We start from the raw sequence: 27,045 nt of genomic DNA, 5'->3' as shown, positions 1-27,045 counted from the left end.
GTGATAATAGACTATTGTAGTTTTACATGAGGCAAATTTGGTAATTCAGAAGGGATTGTCCGAGTAGTGGACAACACCATTAATATCTCAAGAACAGCTGAAAATTTTCACAAGCAGTAAATTGCAAAATTGCTTGTATTTATAAGCACTATTCAACAATACCCATTTATGAGGATGGGAATAATCCTTTAACAGGTCCCTGGGTGATCTAATTAACTCTTTGAGATTTCAGTATCATAAATTGCACATGGTAAGTATGGACGCTGTTACAATTTTTGTTTTGGGATACAGAAGCTTTATTTCTGATTGGGGAGGATCACTTTCCCAACTGAGATTGCCAGACTCTGAATTGTCATGACTCTTTTTATAATTCTGAAAATTTCATGAGGTAATGAGGGTACCTAAATCGCCTTTGCCAAAAGGAAGTGATTGGTGGGCCTCTTCTAGTTGTGACTCAATCACAGTTCTTTAATGAATGAGATAGACCCACCAACATGTCCTTAACAGGACATCATGTTATATTAGTATTAGTATTATTTATTTTTAGTGCATCTTCGATTCCATGCGGCTGTACATGAAAAGGGGTTACATACAAAATACAGATATAAATTACAGTGAACAAACTAAGAGTAAAAGACTGGTACAGAAAGGAGAGGGCCCTGCCTTGAGGGCTTACAGTCTACCAGTCTATGCATTTGTAGTAGAATTGATAAGAATTGATTCGCAGGGCCAGGTCCATTGGCCATGTCAGTAATTTCTGCCCAGGAGCTGCCTCCTACCTGACTACACCCGCCGCTCATCTTCTGATTGATTAGCCAGCCTATCGCAAACGTCACATGTGCGTAACGCTGCCAGGACGGCTAATCATACAAAGAGCCACAGATGTCGTAGGGTAAGAGGCGATTCTCGGGGCTCCCATCCAGGGGCCACAGATTACTGAACTGGCTAATGGACCATATCCTTCATTTCAATTTCGCACCACAATTTCGTATTCAGATTTACAAGTTGTGGTAAAAGGTGAAAATCCTGTTGCGTTCCTCTGAGGAATGCTACCATATCAGTTGCAGATACATTGTAGATCTCTTTCGGGCCTCTTCTTGTCTTTCCGTTCTGAGGCTGTAATGACTTTTCGCTCTATTTCATAAGAAACTGTGCAGAAATCATGGAAGACAAACACCAGACACTCCCTAGAACAGTGTACTTGTCCTGACAGTGTTGATTCACAGTCTCTTTGTGCCGTGGCTGCAAAGAGTCAGAATAAAAGCCTACAATTATTGTAAGCAAACTATTGTAAAAAATACTATTAGGTTACATGGGGGGAAATATCTTATTTTATGGAGACTATGTTACTTCACTGTTTAGTAACAGAAATACATTTATTCTTTACTTATACAACCTTTCCATGTGTCGGAGCTAAAAATACAATGGCTAGACTACTGAGTATTGAGCACAGGGGGGGGCAATAATTCAGCAATTTTTGTAAAATAATGAATCTTTCAGCCAGGAATGTTCTGGGAGGACGTCTGAAATCTTTCAAGATAATCTATCCTGAGCCTCGGACGTTGCAGCTGCCAGGTCCTTGGCATGTAAGCTGATGTCACAAAGCAATGTGCATTTTTATTTTTTCCTCTTGCCTTTATACTAACATATTCCATAGCTCTGTACAGAGGTTCATCATTCACTATTAATATCTGTTTTCCCAACAGGGTGAAAATTATAATGTTCCATATTCATTAGAAGTCAACTAAAGAGGCCTACATTGCTGCACCAATGGTCTGCACTGATACTGGTATCATAGGCCTCCAAATCTTCAGGTCACCTGATCGCCATGGTCTGAAATTGACTGGAAACAGGGCGTCAATGGATGTGTCATATTGCAATCACTAGGGATGAGCAAATCCATTTGAGATGAATTGAACTTACATAAAGTTCGTATTTGCTAGAATTCAAACTTTTGTGATTCTAAAAAGACAGGAAGGGGTTAAAAAAATTCTACTCACGTCAACTGACTCTGCAGGGTGACGCATGTTGCATGAGGCTTAGTCAATGCCTGAGGCTTCGAAAGTGGTGGAAGACAGACTCAGACTGGAGAATGGCCTAGAGCGAGTGTCTCAAAACGGCGCTCACTAGGTGAGGTGGGTCCTCTAAGCCCAAGGTCTGGGTGGGCACATGAGCCACAGGCGTCAGTGCCATAAATGGGTGAGGCACGCAGGATATAGATAGGAACTGAGGAATTGGAAACCGCAGGCAGACAGTTAGCAGTGATACTGAAAGACGCAGACAAGGAACTATGATCCTGGAAGGCGCAGACAGCAGTTGTACTGACAAGGAACTCAGGGTCTGGAAACCTCAGGCAGCCAGGAGACGTCCTGGAGACTGTGCACAGGAACTGTGCACAGACAAACTAAAAGTCTTACTTGAAAATCCTAATACTGAGGCACAGGTGTGTGTCTTGGGAGGCCTTATGTAAGTCTAGGAAATTCAACACATGAGAGCACGCCAGGATTTTTGTAAAGTCCGATGTGGAGCACAAGAAAGGCTAGTGGACCGGGGTGTAAGGAACAAAGCCTAGACCCAGGACAGGTGTGTAACAGCGGGGCTGTGCAGCGGGGCAGGTGAGTGCCGGGACAAGGAAAGTAAAATTTTTTGTCATATTTTTTTAACTCAGGTTTAATATTCTCTGGAGTCTGGAGAGACCTCAGAGAATAATAAGACACATTTAATCAGCTCAGAATAAATTTGGTGAAAATCAAATTTACCTGTCGAATTTTAGCAAATTTGCCAAATTTGAATTTTGGTAAATTCGGTCATCACTTGCAGTCATACTGCACCAAATCCTGTTCAGAAGAGACTAATGGAGCAATGGGGGTTACAGTCAATAAAAATATTATTTTATTATTTTCTCACATGACCTGTTTTTTTTTTTTTAAATCAAGAAGTTGGACAACAGCTTTACTCTTTTTATTATTATTATCATTGTTTTTATTATTTTTTTATTTATTTATTTTTGTATGAGGGAAGAAACTGGAGAAATACACACAAAACACAATGAGAACATAAAAACTTCATGTAAATTTTGCTAATTTTCCCAAAAATCTCAGTCAGTGTAAAGGGGTTCACATATATCCTCACATACCATTAATGTTGGTAGGGCAATATATATTTTCCATCCCATAAAATTGCATGATCTCACCAATTCCCAAAAAAACACTTGTAGTATGGAGTGAAGAGAACACAGGTCTTCTGATTAGGTTTTATTAGCTTCATCTGCATTTTATTGGAAGTAAATTGTCATAAATTGTTATTGATGATTAGTGTTGAGCCACCCCCGTAGTGTTCGAGTTCGGTTCGGTTCGTCGAACACCCGTGTGTTCGCCGAACTGTTCGTCGAACTGTTCGTCGAACACCTTCGAACACCGTTAAAACCAATGGCAGGCAAACAAAAACACATAGAAACACATAGAAAACACCTTCAAAGGTGTCCAAAAGCTGACAAACTGCTCTGAAGACACAACTAACACATGGAAAAGTGACAAGTACATATAGTCATGCGAAAAGAAAAGAGGTGGAGGAGTAAAAGGAGGGAGAGACACAGATATAGGCATGTCATGCCCTTCTAAAATCCAAAAAGTGAGAAGCCGACACGTTCAGTCCGCTCCTGCCCGTGCCACCTCCGTGTCGCCGGGTTTGTGCCAGAGCCGCGGTGAACCCTGACGGCCAGCCCCCCTCTCCCAATACTGGTGCCTGTCCGCTGGTGGGTCGAGCGAGCCCCCCTGTGGTGGAGGCAGCTCTAAGCTTTTTAATTTAAATTGTCTCTCTAATTTGAATGAATACACTTTAAATCCATTTACAAGGATCTATTGGAGGGCAAGTCTCATGCCAGCAGCCGCGTAATTCCATCTCCAGTAGCGTCCACTAAAGCTGCTGCAGTTAAAAAGCTTTTATAAGGATCGAGCTCGGCTGTCCACCGCAAGGCATCCTACTGCCAGTCCCAGCCCCTATGCCTTGGGGTGCCTCCTGATGCTCTTCACTGAGTATCCCGTGGTCCCGAAGCATTTCCTTTGAAAAAATTAAGTGTCAAAACTACAGGTGGTGTAGCTTGCTTAACAGCCAGGATAATCCGCTGACTAGCAGACACTGCTACTAGGCACAAAGTATTTCCTGGGCTAGATGCAGTTAAAAATTTGTAATTAGATACTCTCGTTGGATGCTGAGAAAGCATTCCATAGAGTCTCCTGGCACGCCATATATGATTCTCTTAAAAAGCTTGGGGTAGGGGTCTAGGGGACCCTTTTATAGCCAAAATCACGGCCCTGTATCGCAATACGTCACCTAGGCTGAAGATAAATGGAACTGTATTACCCTGAGGGCTCGGTTGCTACAGAGGTATTGCACCTCACCCTGAGGTGTGATATCTCACTCTCAGGTAAGGATGGAGTGTGGATCAGGACCCGACACCTGCATGCATTACACCACATTGCCGTGGGGCAGGGTGACCAATATGCCCCTGAGATGGGCACGACAGTCCCTGTCCCTGGCTGGAGTGGGGGGAGGGAACACTGAGGAAGGGGAACCCTGTAGTGCAGGAGCAGGGAGGAAGCAGTTCCTGGGTGCATTGAGAAGGGAGTATAAAAGGTGGGCACCATCTTAGTTCAGTGCAGAGAAGTCTGAGCAGAAGTGGCAGGGAGCAGGGGCTCTGCATGAGCTCTGCTCCGGAGGCGGGCCTAGTAACAGAGGCCCAGGCCTGGAAGAGGGAGAAGGAAGGAAGAGGAGCGGAGAAGGCTCCAGGAACGAGGAATGAAGGGATCCCAGGGGTGCGGACGGGCGAGTCGCCACCGCACGCCCGAATCCACCTGCGTGGAGGGGTCCGGCCAAAGGGGGAGACCGGTCCCCGAAACTAGTGGAGGCAGGAAACGACCCTCAGCTAGAAACCGGAGGCTGTGACATTTTATGTGGCGCAGCCCCTCGCTACACCCGCTAGGAAGGCACCACATAGGGTCAGGGAAACTGGTGCCAAGTTTACCAAGAGGAGGCCCGAGGCAGCCGGACTGAAGGGTTGGTAAGAAAGGCCAGACAAAGGACACACAAAGGGGGTCCTGTGAAGCGCTCCAAAGTTATCTGGGAGTTGTCTGAGCCCCTCACCTGGTGAGCACAGTACGACGTGGGCAGCCGTTACCTGCAGACGTGGACTGGATAATAAGAACTGTGAGTAAAGGCCCTGGACTGCATCACTGACTCCGTGTCGTTACTGCTGCTGCCCTGCACCATCACCCCCATCCTCCGCATACACTGCCCTGAGGCTATACTCCTCCCGTGGGGAGTTATGCTATGCTCTGCTGCACCCACAACACCAGCCTCAGCGGTCTGCCCTGGAGCGGCGGTTCACTCTGACCGCAATCCACGGGTGGCGTAGTCAGACATTTAAACATCAAAACCACATAAATAGTTCCGCCACTGATTTGACCGCCCTGAGCCACGGAACCGGGTCGCTGCCACGGAGACTACAACCACCAGCATCCACCAAAAAGGGTCCGGCTCCGGGTGTCCCAAGGCCCAGGGGCCGCGTCAGAACATTTTCATCACCTTTCACAATCACCAATGGGACAAGGCAGGGATGTTCTCTGTCCCCTCTCTTATACATCCTAGTGACGGAGCACCTGCTCTCATCAATTCGCCATAACCCCAATATTAGGTGGATTGAGGTGGGAGGCACCGAGTACAAGTGCTCTCTATTTGCTGATGATGTCCTAGTATATATCACTCAATCACATATATCCATCCATGCTGTTATGGCTGAAATAGATCACTTTGTTACATGGTCAAATTTTAAAATCAATGCAGCGAAGTCTGAGGCCCTCGATGTCTCCCTCCCCAAATCCATATAGGATTCCATCCAGTCCAACTTTCCCTTTGCCTGGCCCTCACAGGGTATCAAATACTTAGGAATTCCTATTCATAGAGACCTCTCCCATCTATGTTATCTTAATTTTGGGCCCTTTATTGAACAACTCCATACAGACCACGGTTGGCAAGTTAGAACTGTAAGATTCACTACGTGAACCACTGGTGTTTTGTGGAAAAGCACATGTACACTGTGTTCCAAATTATTATGCAAAAAGTGTTTAGGAGTGATAAGGGAAGAATTTGTTTGTTTGTCAGTTAAACTCATTGATGGTGATGTGTGTCAGGGCTCTTTATATCACTGTAAGCAATTGCAGACACCTGTGCTAATTAGTTTGGCAGGTGTGTCCAATGAAAGGCAAGACTACTTAAGAAGGCTGTCTCACATTATTAAGCAGCCTACATTTTCTGCCAAAATGGGAAAGAAAAAGGATGTGTCGGCTGCTGAGAAGCAACAAATTGTGGAGTGTTTAGGTCAAGGCATGACTACAATCAACATTGTGCGATGATCAGGATGAAGTGTCTTGGCAATCAAGAAGTATGTAGCTGATTCACAGTACACACGTGTGCGTGCTGATAAGGTCAAATTGAGGACTCTTTCCTACAAGCAATTACGTCAGGTTAAAAGAGCAGCGGCAAAAAAGCCTTGTCATAGCAGCAGACAAGTTTTTGAAGCTGCTGGTGCCTCCAACGTCCCCCGAACAACAAGATGCAGGGTCCTTCAGAGGTTTGCAGCTGTGCATACGCCATCCTGTCGACCTCCTCTATCCACTTCACACAAGCAGAAACGGCTCCAGTGGGCCAAGCATTACATGAAGACTGATTTCAAAACTGTTTTGTTCACGGATGAGTGCCGTGCAGCGCTCGATGGTCCAGATGGATGGAGTGGAGGATGGCTGGTTGATGGACACCCCACGCAAACACGGCTACAGCGCCAACAAGGAGGAGGTGGAGTAATGTTTTGGGATGGAATCATGGGGAGAGAGATTGTCGGCCCCTTTAGGATCCCTGAAGGCGCTAAAGATGAACTCCATAATGTATGTGGATTTTCTCAAACAGCACTTCCTGCCATGGTTCAAGAAGAAGAACTGTGTATTTCACAGCAAGATCATTTTTTTTCATGATAATGCACCATCTCATGCTGCACATAAAACATCTGCATCTCTGGCTGATATGGGCATAAAAGGGGACAAACTTATGGTGTGACCCCCATGCTCCCCTGACCTCTACCCCATTCAGAACCTCTGGAGCATCATCAAAAGGAGTGTCTATGATGGCGGGAGGCAGTTCACATCTAAGCAACAGCTCTGGGAGGGTATTCTGTCCTCATGCAAAACAATTGAAGCAGAAACCATCCAAAACCTGACAAATTCAATGGACGAGAGAGTTCAGAAGCTCCTTTCGAACAAGGGGTCCTATGTGAAAATGTAACATCACCTAGAATAAAGTTTTGAGTTGAAAACTGTTTGATTTCAGTTTCTAATAACCTGCTAATGCTTATAATTTCAAAAATGACCATTTTTTGGTCTTTATTAAAATGAAAAGGTTGATCGAAAAGTTTGGCGGATCTAAGAGTGTGGCAACCCAGTAGTCATGATTACTTCGAATTCTGACAATATGAGGGTCATGTTGCAGGCAGTGCAGCAAGAAGGCACTTATGTGTCTTGCGCATCTCGGAGCCCCAAAATTATTTTCCGGGCTAGATGCAGCTAAAAATTATTATTAATTTTAAATCTGGTGGAGCTTAGTATAGATGGCCTAATAGGATCAGTGCTGCACACTGCTACAAAGCCCAAATTATTTTCCAGCCAAGATACAGATAAACATGATTAGTAATTTTAAATCTGGTAGAGCTTATTATAGATGGCCTAATAGAATCAGTGCTGCACACTGCTACAAAGCCCAAATTATTTTCCAGCCAAGATACAGATAAACATGATTAGTAATTTGAAAGCTTAAAACGGTTGGTAGGGTGATTTTAACCAATCATCCATCTTTTACTCTCCCCAGGATGACACAGGGGTAGAAAAGTCGTTTCGGATCCATGATTTGTTCATCTTTATGAACGTGAGTCTGTCTACATTATCAGTGGAGAGCCGCGTGCGCTTATCTGTCAGCACACCACCAGCAGCACTGAACACACGTTCAGACAGAACGCTGGCTGCGGGGCATGACAAGATCTCCAAGGCGTAAGTGGCTAGCTCCGGCCATTTATCCAGATTGGAAGCCCAAAAAGAGCAAGGGTCCAGTGACACAGTCATGGCTTCAATGTTTACTTGGAGATACTCCTGTACCATCGTCTCTAGGCGTTGACTATGTGTCAGACTTCTTGTCTTCTGTGGCCTTGCAAAGGATGGGCTAAAAAAGTGGTGAAATGATTGCGCAAAATTGATGTTACCAGCAGATATTGTGGTTCTGTTATGGTTTGAGTGCTGAACACTTGACGGTCCCACGGTTGGCAAGTTGGAACTGTGAGATTCACTACGTGCACCACTGGTGTTTTGTGGAAAAGCACATGTAAGATTCTGCAACGTCTCTGCTGATACTCCTGCATGCGTGCATCCCTTTCTATGGCAGGAATAATTTCTGCAAATTTACTTTTGTACCGGGGATCTAACGGTGTGGCAACCCAGTAGTCAGGATTATTTCTAATTCTCCCAATTCGAGGGTCATGTTGCAGGTAGTGCAGCAAGAAGGCACTCATGTGTGTTGCGCATCCAGGAGCACCAAGTCCCTGTTGTGTTGGTGGCGAGGTAACAATCATGCTTCCTTCCTCTGTCCTCTCCCCCCAACCTCGCACAACAGAAATGTGATCAAGGTCTCCCTCATCTGATGAGTCTTCCATCAGTTTGTCCTCCACTTCTTCCTGGGCTCCTGCACCTTCCTCACTAGTTTGGCTGCTACCATGCGCCCTGGTAAAACCATCTCCCCCACCCTCACATGCCTGCCGCCTTGGTGCTGCCGACCGTCTGGACCTTGCACATGTTAGCCCTTCCGCATACAACTCCTCCTCCTCTACTTCCTCCACCTCCTCTTGTGCCACCACCTGACTCCGAATTCTGTTTAACATGTGCTCCAGCATGTAAATCTCCGGAATAGTCATGCTGATAATGGCATCGTCAGCACTAAACATCTTCGTCGCCATTTCAAAACTGTGCAGAAGGGTGCATAGGTCCCTGATCTGAGACCACTCCTCCAGCGTGATTTGCCCCACGTCTGGATCTCGTTGGCCCAGGCTATACGTCAGAACGTATTGCACCAGGGCTTGTCGGTGCTGCCACAGTCGCTGCAACATGTGCAGAGTTGAATTCCACCGGGTAGGCACATCGCATTTTAGCCGGTGAAGTGGCAGGCCCAACGACTTCTGTAGAGATGTAAGTCGCTGAGCTGCGGGTTGCGAACGGCGGAAGTGAGCACACAGCAACCGTGCCCTCTGCAGAAGGCCATCTAGTCTGGGATAGTGGGCTAAAAATTACTGGACAACCAGGTTCAACACGTGAGCCATACAAGGCACGTGTGTGACATTGCCCCGACGAAGGGCCGCACCCAGGTTTGCAGCATTGTCGCACACGGCCTCCCCTGGTTTCAGGTCCAGTGGAGACAACCATTCATAAAATTGGTTCTCCAGAGCTGACCACAACTCCTCAGCTGTGTGACTCACATTTCCCAGACATTTCAAAGTAAAAACCGCCTGATGACGTTGAGCCCTACTGCCAGCATAGTAAGGAGGTGTGCAGGATCCCTTCTGCGCAGTTAGAAAGCTTGTGGCATGACCAGACAGGCTTTGGGTGCAGGTGGAAGACCGAGAGGAGGTTGAGGAGGCAGAAACAGTGGAGGAACTTTGAGATAAAGAGGATTGACGCACAACTCGTGGGGACGGCAAGACTTGGACAGCAGCCCCTTGTCCTGCTGTCACCATAGTTACCCAGTGCCCAGTCAGCGACATGTAACGCCCCTGTCCATGCCTACTCGTCCAAGTGTCTGTGGTGAAATGCACCCTGTCACACACAGAGTTTCTCAAAGAAGCGTTGATGTTGTGTGCGACATGCTGGTGGAGCGCAGGCACACCTTTCTTTGAGAAGTAGTGCCGACTGGGCATCTGGTACTGGGGCACTGCGAAGGACATAAGGTCTCGAAAATCCTCTGTGTCCACCAGGCGGAAAGGCAGCATTTCTGTAGCCAAGAGCTTGCAGATGGTGAAATTCAACCTCTTAGCTTTCTCATGGCTAGGAGGAAATGGTCTTTTACTTGTCCACATCTGAGGGACCGAGGGCTGGCTATTGTGCTTAGACGGGGTTGATAAGGGTGTCCCCGGCAAACTGCCGGTCTGTGAGGAAGATGCAGGCGGCATGTTAGGTTGCCTTGATCCAAAGGTGGTGCTATCGATGTCGGACAGCGCTCAACACCAGCTGGTGTTACCACCTCCAAAGAAAATGATGACCTGCCAATCACGCTGGCTGTTGCGGGTAAAGAGGTGGCAGGTCTGCGCCCCAAAACAGGTGTGACTGCTGTCCCCCCAGTCACAGAGGATGAAGAGGCCGCGGATGCACAAGATATGGCAGACGGTGGTTGGCCCGGCCGGCTAGGTCGCATTGTAGCACACTGAGCTTCCCACTGCAACTTATGCTTCATGTCCATGTGCCGGTTCATGCATGAAGTACTCAAACTATGTATTTTTTGGCCTCTACTTAGCTTTTGCTGACAAATGTTACAGATAACACGAGTTGGGTCATCTTTATCGATCTGAAAAAATGCCCAGGCTATGCAAGGCTTAGCACCCATGCGACCTGAAGAGCCACCACGACTTGTGGTGAGAGGCAGAGTTGTGTTTGAGGATGCAGTTGTTGACGTGCTTCCAGTACTACGTCTCTGTCCAGGAAGGCGCAACCTGACCTCGTCGTCACTAGCATCTTCCTCCACCTCCTCTGCTGACCTCATCTCTTGGCTGACTGTGGGTTGACAGTAAGTGGGATCTCCAACCTCATCATCATCACCCTGTGCGTTATCACACCCGTCGTCCTCAGAGCCAACCTGTTCCTGCCCTGACAAAAAACTAAAGTTGTCGCTCCAATCAGGTATTTGAGTCTCATCATCGTCTTCCTCATTGTCTCCACCAACAGCAGTTACAGTTTGGGAATGAGGGTCTACATTATGGTCAGAACCTTCTGCGTCTGGTCCTGGATCCGACTCATAAAGATTCTGGGCATCAGTGCAGATCATTTCCTCGTCTGGATTCACAGAAGCGCTGGAGTCGACCTCTGATTCCCAGGCTATAGTATGAGTAAACAGCTCTGCAGACTCAACCATCTGTTCTACCTCATACTCAGACGGGCAGCTGGAGATTTGGGAGCTGTGAGGAAGCAAGTGCGATTGGGGTGACACCTTTGAGGACTGGAGTATTTGTGATGTTGAAGTTGATGTGGAGGAGAGCCCACTTAAAGGAGCACTTGATATCCGTTGAAGCACCTGCTGTTTTTGTGCCTCATCTGGAATTTGTAGCGATTGGCGTGGCCGTAAGAAAGGGATCTTATCACATTGTCCGCTAAAAGAAGTAGACATTATAGTTTGGCTGGAAGATGGTCTTTCTTCTGCAGATGTTACTGTTGCTTTAACACCTACCCCACGGACACAACCTTTTTTCCCCTTCCCAACACGCCTATTCCCCTTTCCACCAGCAGCAGTTCTTTTTCCACTCATTTTGGTGGTTAACTAATTCACAACTCTGGAGTTGATTGCACAAAAAAACAATGGATGGGAACCGAGCAGAGCTGAGTGGCCAAACTGTGGTATTAGGCCAAAACTATTGGCTGGGTTAGATGCAGAAAAAAATTATATTCAATTTGCAACCTGATGGAGGTCAGTATAGATGGACTAATAGAACAAGTCCCACACACAGCTAGAAGCCCAAATATTTTTTCAGAGGTAGATGCAGAAAAAAAAATATTCAGTTTGCAACCTGATGGAGGTCAGTATAAATGGACTAATAGAGAAAGTCCCACACACTGCTAGAAGGCCAAATATTTTTTCAGAGCTAGATGCATAAAAAAATTATATTCAGTTTGCAACCTGATGGAGGTCAGTATAGATGGACTAATAGAGAAAGTCCCACACACTGCTAGAAGGCCAAATATTTTTTCAGAGCTAGATGCATAAAAAAATTATATTCAGTTTGCAACCTGATGGAGGTCTGTATAGATGGATTAATAGAACAAGTCCCACACACAGCTAGAAGCCCAATATTTTTTCAGAGGTAGATGCAGAAAAAAATATATTCAGTTTGCAACCTGATGGAGGTCAGTATAGATGGACTAATACAACAAGTCCCACACACAGCTAGAAGCCCAATATTTTTTCAGAGCTAGATGCAGAAAAAAATTATATTCAATTTGCAACCTGATGGAGGTCAGTATAGATGGAGTAATAGAACAAGTCCCACACACAGCTAGAAGCCCAAATATTTTTTCAGAGCTAGATGCAGATAAAAATTATTTTTAATTTGCAACCTGATGGAGGTCAGTATAGATGGACTAATAGAGAAAGTCCCACACACTGCTAGAAGGCCAAATATTTTTTCAGAGCTAGATGCAGAAAAAAATTATATTCAATTTGCAACCTGATGGAGGTCAGTATAGATGGAGTAATAGAACAAGTCCCACACACTGCTAGAAGGCCAAATATTTTTTCAGAGCTAGATGCAGAAAAAAATTATATTCAGTTTGCAACCTGATGGAGGTCAGTATAGATGGACTAATAGAGAAAGTCCCACACACTGCTAGAAGGCCAAATATTTTTTCAGAGCTAGATGCAGAAAAAAATTATATTCAGTTTGCAACCTGATGGAGGTCTGTATAGATGGATTAATAGAACAAGTCCCACACACAGCTAGAAGCCCAATATTTTTTCAGAGGTAGATGCAGAAAAAAATATATTCAGTTTGCAACCTGATGGAGGTCAGTATAGATGGACTAATACAACAAGTCCCACACACAGCTAGAAGCCCAATATTTTTTCAGAGCTAGATGCAGAAAAAAATTATATTCAATTTGCAACCTGATGGAGGTCAGTATAGATGGAGTAATAGAACAAGTCTCACACACAGCTAGAAGCCCAAATATTTTTTCAGAGGTAGATGCAGAAAAAAATTATTTTCATTTTGCAACCTGATGGAGGTCTGTATAGATGGATTAATAGAACAAGTCTCACACACAGCTACAAGCCCAATATTTTTTCAGAGGTAGATGCAGAAAAAAATATATTCAGTTTGCAACCTGATGGAGGTCAGCGTAGATGGACTAATAGAGAAATTCCCACACACTGCTAGAAGGCCAAATATTTTTTCAGAGCTAGATGCAGAAAAAAATTATATTCAGTTTGCAACCTGATGGAGGTCAGTATAGATGGACTAATAGAGAAAGTCCCACACACTGCTAGAAGGCCAAATATTTTTTCAGAGCTAGATGCAGAAAAAAATTATATTCAATTTGCAACCTGATGGAGGTCTGTATAGATGGATTAATAGAACAAGTCCCACACACAGCTAGAAGCCCAATATTATTTCAGAGGTAGATGCAGAAAAAAATATATTCAGTTTGCAACCTGATGGAGGTCAGTATAGATGGACTAATACAACAAGTCCCACACACAGCTAGAAGCCCAATATTTTTTCAGAGCTAGATGCAGAAAAAAATTATATTCAATTTTCAACCTGATGGAGGTCAGTATAGATGGAGTAATAGAAAAGTCCCACACACAGCTAGAAGCCCAAATATTTTTTCAGAGCTAGATGTGTAGCACCCTGAGGATTCGGCTGCTACAGGGGTATTGCACCTCAACCCAGAGGTGTGATATTCCACTCCCGGGTAAGGATGGAGTGTGGAACTGAGCTCGGTAGGCTGCATGCACTACACACATCCCATTTCCGAGGAGCAGACCGACGGTACTCCCACTTAGAAATGTGCAGGTACGACCGAGTCTGTTCCTGGCTGGAGTGGGAGGGGGGTGGTACATCCCAAGTAGTGTAGGGGCAGATAGGGGGAGCAGCCTGGGTAAAGATAGGAGCTCATTGGGTGCTGGTCACCTGAGCTCACACATAGAGGGTGTATATAAGGTGGGCACCAACTAAGAACAGGGTCAGATGCAGAGAAGAAGTCAGTTGGAGACAGCAAGACAGCTGCAGAGGAGCAGACAGCAAGCAGAGAGGAAGTCAGCCTGCAGCAAGAGAGAGACCCTGAGTGAGAGAGGAGCAGAGAAGGAGTACCCAGAGGGGAAAACAGAAAAGGACTCCAAGATCCCAACTTAAATCCCCGGGTGAAGAGTCGGCACAGGGTACCGGAACCCAAGCTGGTGGGGGCAGAAAACACACCCCAGCCAGAGACCGGAGACCGTGGGCAGCGTTTGTCACGGTCACCCATCACATCCACCCCGAAGGCACACCACATGAAGGGTCAGGGAACCCAAGGCCAAGGGTGTCCCAACAGAAGGCCCGAGGGAGCTGGACCTAGGTGGATCACTGGTGGGGACGGCCAGAGAACGGGACAGAAGGAGAGCTCAGGGCCACGCTCCGGACTTGTTTGGGGGTTGGCTGGATCCAGGACCTGGTGGACGCAGCACGGCTCGGGTGGTCACTCGAAGCTGGAGTGACCAGTACAACATCTGCAGTAAGTAAACACCCTTAACTGCACAACCCGACTCTGTCTTCATTGCCGTCTGCACTGCACCACCACAACCCCCATCCTCTGCACCTGTCCCCCCTGAGGCTATACCCCTCCCGTTGGGGGTTATCTCACCAAGCTGCGCACCCACCATCAGCCTCAGCGGACCCTGCTGCAGCGGCGGCCACAGTGACCGCATCACAACGGGTGGCGTAGTCGACACAAAAGAACTCTTAATAACATCTGTAGGACTGCCACATAACACTGAGCTTGACGCCCTGGGCACGGGCCGGGTCACAGCCGCTCGGAGACTACAACCCCCCCCCATCTGATCCGGTGCCGGGTATTCCCCTCAAAAAGGAATATGTCCCAGGGGGCGCGTCAACTTTGGCGTAGTCGGCAGGATTACGTGCCCGCAACACCCGGGTACTGCGTGCCTGAAGAAAAGTGCAAGTTTACCTCAGAAAGAAGTCTCCCGCCGGTTCCGGAGGGTCCACGCCATCGGACCCCATCGCAGGTCGTTTCCCGCCGATTGTCCGCCATTTCCAGCTTGTTCCCGCCATCTGCAGAGTTTCCCGCCACTGGGCGACGCTTCCCGCCAAATCCGAAGATTTCCCGCCTTGGAAGAGCAGCGGACGCCATTATGGGCGTGCCAAAGGAGGGCAAGAGGCCACCTCCCATCGTGGGCCAGGACAGAAAATGGCGCCAAAAGTGGAAACCGCCCCCACCAACAGAGACTGTGATGCTGGAGGTGTCTGTCAGCGTGAAAGAACTACCCCTGGAGCTGACAGTCACCGAGTTGCCCCGGGACCGCCCTCGAAGTGGGAGGAGACGAAAGAAAAGAACGAAGATGGGTGCCGCCTGGAGCAGTCTGGAGCGAGCGCACCCGGAGGCAAGAGGTCTAACGAGGAGTAGCGGAGGAGCTTACCCGGATATGGAGAGAAAGCAGAACAGCACCGGCCCGCTGGCCAGGAGTCTGCTAGAGACCGAGGAAGGAGAGCAGAGCAGCACCGGCCCGCTGGCCAGGAGCCTGCTGGAAGAAGAGCAGAGCAGCACCGACCCGTTGGTCAGGAGCCTGCTAGACACCACGACCCCACTAGGCCTAGTGGAGGTCCTAGCACAGCTCCCCCGAGACCGGGAGTGTGCACAGACTGCCCTGGAGGGCCTCGCACGGAGGATGGCCCGGGTACAGCGCGAGATATTGGCGGAATGGAGCCGGGAGATGGCCCAGCAAGCTGAGACCAGTCAACGGAGCACGCTACCCTGGAAGAGGAAGCAGACCGCCTCTGAGGATGGCGCGGGAGGACCAAAGGCTGAAGACGGCGCCGAGAAGGGAGCCGAACGCATGGAGGCAGGTAAAGGGGACGCCTATACCCCAAGCCGGGAAACCGCCCACCTGCCCCAGCTCCCCGTCGCAGAGCCCGAAAGTCCCCCTGCTGTGCCCGTAGCCGCCATGTCACCGCTATGGACTAGGCCCCGACCGGAAGCCGCCGCAGCGACCCCTGTGACGTCACGCGCCTCGACCCGGAGCGTGACAAAGCAGGAAATACCACCAGCCTGGTCGCAAGGCCTAGTACCCCCGGGCGCCGCATCACCAACAGCGCCCCCTACCTCCGCGGAGCCTCCGGCCTGGCCGCAAGGCCAGGTAGCCCAGGGCGCCGCCGTCCTAACGGTGCCCTTCACCTTCCAGGTGCCCCAGGCCTGGCCGCAAGGCCTGGGCAACCCGGGCGCCACCACCACCGCGCCCGCACCCGTAAAGCCAGGGGTGCCACACCTGGGGGAGGACTTGTTCAGCCAGCTCACATGGCCGGACGGGCGGCCCTTCATCTGGCCCGAAGAATACCATGAGCTGGAACGGCAGCAGAAACTAAGACCCCTGGATGAACCCCTGATTCCGGCTCCGAAGCCCGTGGCACGGATCTCGCCCCCGCTAGCGGAAGCACAGTTTGAGTGGGACCCCACCGGAGAAGATCTAATGGGGTTCACTCAGGAAACTAGGGCAGCTGCAGCAGAGCGCGCTGAGTGTTGCCGACAGCAGCTCGAAGAGTTTGCAAGGGAGCGGAGAGAGAGGCGGGTCCGGGAACAACAGGCCCAAATAAGGAGCGCCGAGCAGAAGAGCCGGACCAGGAGGGACCCCCGTGCAGCGCATTGTCCCCGCACCATCGGGACAGTGATCAAGTTCAACCAGCAGCATGGGTGGGGCTTCATTCGAGACAACAACACCCCCGGCGACGTCTTTGTCACGCGCAGAGACGTGGAGTCCCATCTGCCGGAGGGGCACAGAGGTCGTGACCTCTACATCGGAGACGAGGTCACCTTTACCCGGCACAAGTGTGCCAAAGGACCTTATGCCCTCCACGTACACCGCCTGACGGAGGAGGAGTTGCGGTGCGAGGAGGAGGAGCAAGAGGACCCGGACGGGTCTGAAGTTACAACCAGCTATAAGCAAAGAGCAGGAGGAAGACGCCGTTGAGTGCGGCAGAGCAGTGGATGTAAATAGTTACCCGACCGGGGTATAAAGAAACTGTTGCTAAATATATATAGTCCCCGTTGGGACCAGTATGAGTGAACTTTTTACCCGTTATTCCGTATCCATACCAGGCTGAGGACTGTGAGCAGCCATTCCCTTCCCTTTACCTGGCCGAGGACTGAGAGCGGCCAACTTCCCCTGTATATAGTTGCGCTTCCTAAAGCGCCCCCTACTGGTTTTATAGGAAAACCATTTTTCTAGAAAGACTGTCGCACTTTACCCGGTCACACGTTGCACAGTGACCGGAGGAGGAGCCAGAGGCGACGAGAATGTTTTATTTTCTAATATATGTTGTTTTATATGTTTATGAAAAAAAAAAAAATTGTATGTTTTTGGTGTTATTTATGTCTTACAGCCCGAGGACGTGCTGTGATTTACCAGGGGGGAATGTAGCACCCTGAGGATTCGGCTGCTACAGGGGTATTGCACCTCAACCCAGAGGTGTGATATTCCACTCCCGGGTAAGGATGGAGTGTGGAACTGAGCTCGGTAGGCTGCATGCACTACACACATCCCATTTCCGAGGAGCAGACCGACGGTACTCCCACTTAGAAATGTGCAGGTACGACCGAGTCTGTTCCTGGCTGGAGTGGGAGGGGGGTGGTACATCCCAAGTAGTGTAGGGGCAGATAGGGGGAGCAGCCTGGGTAAAGATAGGAGCTCATTGGGTGCTGGTCACCTGAGCTCACACATAGAGGGTGTATATAAGGTGGGCACCAACTAAGAACAGGGTCAGATGCAGAGAACAAGTCAGTTGGAGACAGCAAGACAGCTGCAGAGGAGCAGACAGCAAGCAGAGAGGAAGTCAGCCTGCAGCAAGAGAGAGACCCTGAGTGAGAGAGGAGCAGAGAAGGAGTACCCAGAGGGGAAAACAGAAAAGGACTCCAAGATCCCAACTTAAATCCCCGGGTGAAGAGTCGGCACAGGGTACCGGAACCCAAGCTGGTGGGGGCAGAAAACACACCCCAGCCAGAGACCGGAGACCGTGGGCAGCGTTTGTCACGGTCACCCATCACATCCACCCCGAAGGCACACCACATGAAGGGTCAGGGAACCCAAGGCCAAGGGTGTCCCAACAGAAGGCCCGAGGGAGCTGGACCTAGGTGGATCACTGGTGGGGACGGCCAGAGAACGGGACAGAAGGAGAGCTCAGGGCCACGCTCCGGACTTGTTTGGGGGTTGGCTGGATCCAGGACCTGGTGGACGCAGCACGGCTCGGGTGGTCACTCGAAGCTGGAGTGACCAGTACAACATCTGCAGTAAGTAAACACCCTTAACTGCACAACCCGACTCTGTCTTCATTGCCGTCTGCACTGCACCACCACAACCCCCATCCTCTGCACCTGTCCCCCCTGAGGCTATACCCCTCCCGTTGGGGGTTATCTCACCAAGCTGCGCACCCACCATCAGCCTCAGCGGACCCTGCTGCAGCGGCGGCCACAGTGACCGCATCACAACGGGTGGCGTAGTCGACACAAAAGAACTCTTAATAACATCTGTAGGACTGCCACATAACACTGAGCTTGACGCCCTGGGCACGGGCCGGGTCACAGCCGCTCGGAGACTACAACCCCCCCCCATCTGATCCGGTGCCGGGTATTCCCCTCAAAAAGGAATATGTCCCAGGGGGCGCGTCAGATGCAGAAAAAAAATATTTTTAATTTGCAACCTGATGGAGGTCAGTATAGATAGACTAATAGAGAAAGTCCCACACACTGCTAGAAGGCCAAATATTTTTTCAGAGCTAGATGCAGAAAAAAATTATTTTCAGTTTGCAACCTGATGGAGGTCTGTATAGATGGATTAATAGAACAAGTCCCACACACAGCTACAAGCCCAATATTTTTTCAGAGTTAGATGCAGAAAAAAATATATTCAGTTTGTAACCTGATGGAGGTCAGTATAGATGGACTAATAGAGAAAGTCCCACACACTGCTAGAAGGCCAAATATTTTTTCAGAGCTAGATGCAGAAAAAAATTATATTCAGTTTGCAACCTGATGGAGGTCAGTATAGATGGACTAATAGAGAAAGTCCCACACACTGCTAGAAGGCCAAATATTTTTTCAGAGCTAGATGCAGAAAAAAATTATATTCAGTTTGCAACCTGATGGAGGTCTGTATAGATGGATTAATAGAACAAGTCCCACACACAGCTAGAAGCCCAATATTTTTTCAGAGGTAGATGCAGAAAAAAATGTATTCAGTTTGCAACCTGATGGAGGTCAGTATAGATGGACTAATACAACAAGTCCCACACACAGCTAGAAGCCCAATATTTTTTCAGAGCTAGATGCAGAAAAAAATTATATTCAATTTGCAACCTGATGGAGGTCAGTATAGATGGAGTAATAGAACAAGTCCCACACACAGCTAGAAGCCCAAATATTTTTTCAGAGCTAGATGCAGATAAAAATTATTTTTAATTTGCAACCTGATGGAGGTCAGTATAGATGGACTAATAGAGAAAGTCCCACACACTGCTAGAAGGCCAAATATTTTTTCAGAGCTAGATGCAGAAAAAAAATATATTCAGTTTGCAACCTGATGGAGGTCAGTATAGATGGACTAATAGAGAAAGTCCCACACACTGCTAGAAGGCCAAATATTTTTTCAGAGCTAGATGCAGAAAAAAATTATATTCAGTTTGCAACCTGATGGAGGTCAGTATAGATGGACTAATAGAGAAAGTCCCACACACTGCTAGAAGGCCAAATATTTTTTCAGAGCTAGATGCAGAAAAAAATTATATTCAGTTTGCAACCTGATGGAGGTCAGTATAGATGGACTAATAGAGAAAGTCCCACACACTGCTAGAAGGCCAAATATTTTTTCAGAGCTAGATGCAGAAAAAAATTATATTCAGTTTGCAACCTGATGGAGGTCAGTATAGATGGACTAATAGAGAAAGTCCCACACACTGCTAGAAGGCCAAATATTTTTTCAGAGCTAGATGCAGAAAACAATTATATTCAATTTGCAACCTGATGGAGGTCAGTATAGATGGAGTAATAGAACAAGTCCCACACACAGCTAGAAGCCCAAATATTTTTTCAGAGCTAGATGCAGATAAAAATTATTTTTAATTTGCAACCTGATGGAGGTCAGTATAGATGGACTAATAGAGAAAGTCCCACACACTGCTAGAAGGCCAAATATTTTTTCAGAGCTAGATGCAGAAAAAAATTATATTCAGTTTGCAACCTGATGGAGGTCTGTATAGATGGATTAATAGAACAAGTCCCACACACAGCTAGAAGCCCAATATTTTTTCAGAGGTAGATGCAGAAAAAAATATATTCAGTTTGCAACCTGATGGAGGTCAGTATAGATGGACTAATACAACAAGTCCCACACACAGCTAGAAGCCCAATATTTTTTCAGAGCTAGATGCAGAAAAAAATTATATTCAATTTGCAACCTGATGGAGGTCAGTATAGATGGACTAATAGAATGATGCTATGCCCAAAAGATTTTACTTCACTAGGTGCAGTAAAAAAAATTGGTATTCTATACACAGGTGGTATATCTTGCAACACAGATAGGCTACTCCACTGACTAACACACTCTGCAATAGGCCAAAAAGGATTAGCTTTGCTAGATTCAGCCAAATGCTGTGAAAAAAACTTGCACAGCACTGGCACAGACCTGCCTGGCAAAAACTGATAGGAACTGATGTAACCTAGTCCTGAAAAGGACTCCAATTACAATTAGTCTTTACTCCCACAACCTATCCATTTAAGAGCACAGACCTGCCTGATAAAAGTCGTAGGAAATGCTGTAACCTAGTCCTTAAAAGGACTGCAATCACAACTATTCCCTACTCCCAAGCTATCTGTAGATTTGTGCAAAAATTGGCTTGAAATTAACAAGGTATAGCGCACACAGCAACAGCGGTGCCGTCTAACACGCAGCTGCAGCAGTGAGAAAATGGTGGCGACGGGGAAAATGGCTTGGTCTTATAGGGCAAGGACATGTGACATACACTGCCAATGACACATGCCCTTGCTTGTGTGAAAAAAAGCACTTCGCTCCGTGTGTGCGCTGCTGATAGGCTGACAGATTGCACCTCCCCACTGTAAATGCGGGAAAGAGAAAAAAAAATGGAGATCTTCATTATTCCTGCAGAGATCCATCCCCTGCCCCTCCCCCCACCCCGCTGTACACTCAAACTGCGTATTAACATTAATTTTCATCATTACTGAGAAAAAATCCAGTTATGATTTTGGTGCACGAACAGTTATTGAACATAACCTCGAACAGCCGAATTTTTCTCAAATCGTTCGTGTTCGCCGAACGGCTCGAACACCGCCCAAAACAGCTCGAATTTGAGATTGGCGAACAGTTTGAGTAGAACAACGCTCATCTCTATTGATGATGAAGATGTTCAGGCCGTGCTGTAGGCATCCAGGGATCCCAAAGTCGTGCATAGAAACACGGTATTTATTGGTAGATTTGTAAAATTTTAATGAAATCTTTCAGCTACCGAATGCTTATCCTGTTAGAGTGTTTATAGATCCTACCAATGTTTGATCTGCCTGATCCGATTCTACCAATTCTGACAAGTCATTTATAATTTAATGTAATGTATGTTGAATTTGAATGGGGAAATTTTAAACTACTCCTACCTCTATTATTTATTAAAGAGAGGGACATGATCACACCGATCCTCTGTTACAAGAACATTTAAAGGGGTTTTCTAGCTTTGGGGTACAAGTCTTTAGTCACTCAATGTCACTCTAAGGCCACTTCCACACATTCAGTATTTGGTCAGTATTTTACATCAGTATTTGTAAGCCAAAATCAGAAGTGGGTGATAAATACAGAAGTGGTGACGTGTTTCTATTATATTTTCCCTCTGATTGTTCCACTTCTGATTGTGGCTTACAAATACTGATATAAAATACTGACCAAATACTGAACATGTGAACATGGCCTCATACTGTGCACTTTGAGGATTCTACGATGACGGCACCAGGACAGAGCAGTCATGTGATCTTCCAGCCACATTCCGACTAGAAGTGTCTGGCCTCTCTCAATTCACTTGTACTGAGTGAAGTGGTGCACCTCTAGTCAGCATGTGACAAAATATATGCAAATCGCATACTTGCTGTCACGCGCCCACGGCTCCCCCAGCCGAAGAATCCTGACAGTGTGCACTGTGAGTATTCACAAGTCTGCAGTCACATAGAGAGACTGCAGACTTGTTCCCTAAGGCGAAGCCTTTACAACAGGAAACATACAAAAACGTAAAAATACATTTTCCAGAATTTCCTCTCTTGTACTTCTTTTTTATCTTATTTTCTCTCATATTACATTTGAAACATACAAAGCATTTTTTCCTGTGTCTCAGCCATGTCTCTCCTTTTCCTCTTCACTGTCCTATCTGTGGCTGTAATACACTTGTCTGCAGCAGTAGTTTCCCTCACTTTCTTGTCTGTGGTGGGACAAAAGATTACTAAGCCTCATCCCCTTGGCTAAGAGGGTGGGGACTTAAAGTGAATCTGTTACCAGGAGTTTACTATTCCATCTGAGACTAGCATGATTTAGAGACAGAGACCATGGTTCCAATGATGTGTCACTTAATGGACTGCTTGATGCAGTATTGATACAATCCCTGTTTTATCTGCTGCAGATCTAGCAGTTCTCTGAAGGCTGATCTTTGTATAACCCCGCCCACACCACTGATTGGCAGCTTTCTGTGTATGGCTATGCATAGGCAGAAAGCTGCCAGTCAGCTATACAGAGCTCATGGCGCTGAGAAGTCTCAGTGACTTCCCGACGCCTGCGCACAAGATCACTGCTGGAAAAAATATAGCCGGGAGAAAAAAAAAGGCCTTGCATTATAGGTGATGTGCGCATGGGCGGGATCTGGAAGATGAGACTGCACATCACAGGGCAGGGGAGGGGGAGAACATTGTAATTAGCAAAGTAGGTGGGGATTTCTTCCCGTCCCCCTGCCCTCATGAATGAGAAAACGGACTGAATAAAAAGACATTTCAAAGCAACCAGACCTGTAATATGGGCCATACAGGTATGTATAGATTTACATATCTATAACCTATATGCCCATATTAGCGGTCTGATAAGTCCCAGGGGGTGACAGATTCCCTTTAATAGGTTTATTATTCCTGTGCAGCCTTCACTACTGCCATAATACGCTGCAGCTGTCAGGTTAACACATGCTACATCTGTAGCTCTTAAAGTGACCCTTTCATATCTCCTGGACATTTATTTATAGATATATATATATATATATATATATATATATATATACATATATATATTTTTTATTTATGTTGTTGTAGCGCCCGAGGGTTCGGCCGCTACAGAGGTATTGCACCTCAGACCAGAGGTGTGATATTCCACTCCCAGGTAAGGATGGAGTATGGACCAGGGCTCAGTTAGCTGCATACAGCACACACACACCCCATTTCCGAGGGACAGCTCAACGGTGCTCCCACTAGACAGAAGTGCAGGCACGAACGACTATGTCCCTGCCTGGAGTGGGGAGGGGAGTGGAACACCCAGTGCTGTAGGGGCAGATAGGGGTTGGTTCCTGAGCGTAGGTAGGAGCCCATTGGTTGCTGGTCACCTGGGCTCATGGTCAGAGGGAGGTATAAAAGGTGGGCACCATCTTAGCTCTAGGAGAGAAGAGAAGAGAAGTTCAGTTCTGTCCAGAGAGGAGAAGACGGAGTAGAGGCTCTGTAGGAGCTCTACTCCAGGAGGGCCTAGTGAGAGGCCGAGGAGGAGGTGAAGGGGAGCTGAGATTTTGGCTCATCTCAGCTCCAAGAGAACGGAACAGAAAGGAACAGGAAGGAACGGAAAGGGAGAAGAAGAGACAGAGAAACAGAAGGGCTCAGGAACAAGAAGGTGGAAGGGACCCTAAGAACCCACGAGAATCCAGGGTGAAGGGTCAGGCAGATTAAGGGTACCGGATCCCAAGTTGGTGGAGGAGAAACTACCCTCAGCCAAAGGCCGGTCGTCGTGATCATCTATTGGTGCGACACCTCATCAAACCTGCTAGGAAGGCACCATATAGGACAGCGGAGGACGGGGCCCACGTTTAACCGCACAAGTCCGCGGCAGCTGGACAAAAGTGGGTCACTGGTGAGGCAGGCCAGAGAAGGGATTAAAGGGGGTCCTGTGCCATGCTCCTGAACTGCCTGGGAGTTGACCGAGCCCCACACCTGGTGGACGCAGTACGGCTCGGGCGGTCACTGCTGACAGAAGTGACCCGGAACAAATGAACTGTGAGTAAAGACCCTGGACTGTAACTTGTTGTCTGCGTGCTCCTTCGCGCCTCCAGCATTACCGGTACTGGGACTCTCACCACCATCACTCCCAACATTCACTACACTGCCCTGGGGCCGCACTCTTCCCGTGGGGAGTCACACCATCCCAGCTGCATTCATCATCAGCCCCAGCGGACTGCCTTGCAGCGGCGGTTCCTAATAGCCGCAATCCACGGGTGGCGTAGTCGGACATTATCTGAAGCACGTAGCAGACTACCATTGGTCTGACCACCCTGAGACGCGGGACCGGGCCGCCACTACTACTCCCAGCATCTCCCTATCGCCCGGATCCGCGTGCCCCACGGCCCAGGGGGCGAGTCAGCTTTGGCGTAGTCGGCAGGATTTCGTGCCCGCTAACAACGGGTACTGCGCGCCTGAAAAGAGACTGTTTCGTTGTACTAAAGATGGCGCCCGCTCTAGAAGAACGAGCGCCATAATGTGCGCGCCAAAAGACCACAGGAGGCCGCCTCCCATCGTGGGCCGGGTCCCAGAATGGCGCCAAAGAGGAAGCCCACCCCCAACAACCATGAGCACAGCTGTGGAAATGTCCGTCAACGTGGGGGGGCTGCCCCTGAGAGTGATTGTCAGCAGAATGCCCCAGGACCACCCCCCATGGGGGCGGAAAGAGAAGAAAACTGCGGGGAAGGGGGTGGTCTGGATCAGTCCAGACAGACCGCACCCGGGGATGGACGCCCTCAGCAGCACCAGCCTCCTGGCCCGAAGCCTGCTGCAGGCCGAACCGCTCTGCAGCCTAGCAGAAGTCCTAGCGCAGCTCCCCAGAGACCCGGAGCGTGCGCAAGCTGCACTGGAGGACCTGGAGCGGAGGATGGCCCGGGCGCAGCGAGGTGCACTCACTGAGTGGAGAGAGGAACTGGCCCAGCAGGCCGAGACCCATCAGCGACAGGCCTCAACCGCACCCCGGAGTTTGCCTTCCTCTGAGGACGGCGCAGGAGGAGAGAGGACCGGAGGCGACGCCGCGGAGGGAGCCACGAGGACTGAGGCAAGTGAAGGGGACGTCACCACCCCAAGCCCAGCACCCGCAAGCCTGCCCCAGCCTCCCGTCGCAGCACCAGAAGCCCCACTCACCGCACCTGTTGCCGCGCCGCCACTGCTCCCAGCTAGGCCTCAAGCGGCGAGTGCCGTGGCCACGCCCCGCCCAGCACCACGCCCCTTGACCCCGGGCGCCGTAAAGCAAGAAGCATCATCGGCCCGGTCGCAAGGCCTGGATGACCTGGGCGCCATCGCTAAGCCTGCGCCCCTGTCCCGGATGGGACTGCCACCTAGAGCAGCCAAAAGTGCCCCCGGGCGCTGCTCTCAGATCAGGTCCCACCACTATACCATCGCTGGGCGTGGACCTATTGGCACATCATACCGGTCCGGATGGACTGCCGCTGGAGTGGCTGGCGGAAGTGACCGGCAATCAGCCATGGAAGGCCCAGCCCCCGCGCGAGCCCCTGATACCGGCTCCAGAACCCGTAGAGGTCACCCTACCCCCACTGGAGGACGTCCAATTTGCGTGGGACCCCACTAGCGAGAACTTGATGGGGTTCTCTCAAGAGACCCGGGCAGACGCGGTCCGTCGTCTGGAGGCCTGTCATCAGCAACTGGCGACCTTTGAGCGGGAGCGACGAGAGAGACGCGTCAGAGAGGAACGGCTCCAGGCCCAGAGTGCTGAACAAAAACGCAAGGCCCGCCAAGACCCCCAAGCAGCCCGTGGTCCCCGAATCACCGGGACCATAGTCAAATTCCACATGGAAAACGGCTGGGGGTTCATCAGGGGCCCAGAAACCGCAGGCGACGTCTTTGTGACCCGCAGGGACGTTGAGAGTCATCTACCTGAGGGACACCGTGGCTGTGACCTATACCCTGGTGATGTGGTCGCCTTTACCCGCCACGTAGGTGCAAAAGGACCATACGCCCTACATGTTAATCAGCTCATTGAGGAGGAGCTACAATACCGCGGCTATGAGGAGAGCCAAGAGGACCCGGACGGGTCTGAAAAACCATATGAGGAGGAAGAAGGAGCATATGGAGGACACCGCTACTAGTAAGTAGCAAAGTACCTGTGTACATAGTTACCCGCCAGGGTACAGAGAACTGATTGCTGTTATGGAACTGTGTGAACGTTATCCCCTCATCCCCTACCAGGCTGAGGACTGTGAGCAGCCATTCCCTTCCCAAAACTGACCGAGGACTGAGAGCGGTCAATCCCTTGTATATAGTTGCGCTTCCTAAAGCGCCCCCTACTGGTTTTATAAAAAGACTACCACGTCTACCTCGGGACAGCAAGTCCCTCATGTTTACAAGTTTGCCAAAGTTCCTGCACTTACAAGAAGAGTGCACACCTGGTCGCAAGTTGCACCGCCGCCAGGATCCAAGAATGTGTTGTAAAAATGTTTTCCTGCAAATGTTTTATATGAAAAGTTTTTATATGCTGCTAGATAGTAATGTGAATGTTTTCTAATAGTGTTTATATGTCAAAAGAGTTCCAGAAGTATTAGTATTTGTTTTATAATAGTGTGACAAGAAAAGAAAAGCGTTTCCCATAAAGGGAATTGAACCATGTTGCCTGTTTTCTGATGTGAAAAGTTTTAAAAAGTTTGCATGTCCTGTAATTAACTGTTTTTGCTCTTTTCCAGCCCGAGGACGTGCTGTGCTTTACCAGGGG

Source organism: Phyllobates terribilis, unplaced genomic scaffold (genome assembly GCF_046119375.1).
Source record: "Phyllobates terribilis strain yellow unplaced genomic scaffold, ASM4611937v1 Scaffold_4__5_contigs__length_816908805, whole genome shotgun sequence".
Lineage (NCBI taxonomy): Eukaryota > Metazoa > Chordata > Amphibia > Anura > Dendrobatidae > Phyllobates > Phyllobates terribilis.
Note: the sequence above shows the minus strand (reverse complement) of the source record.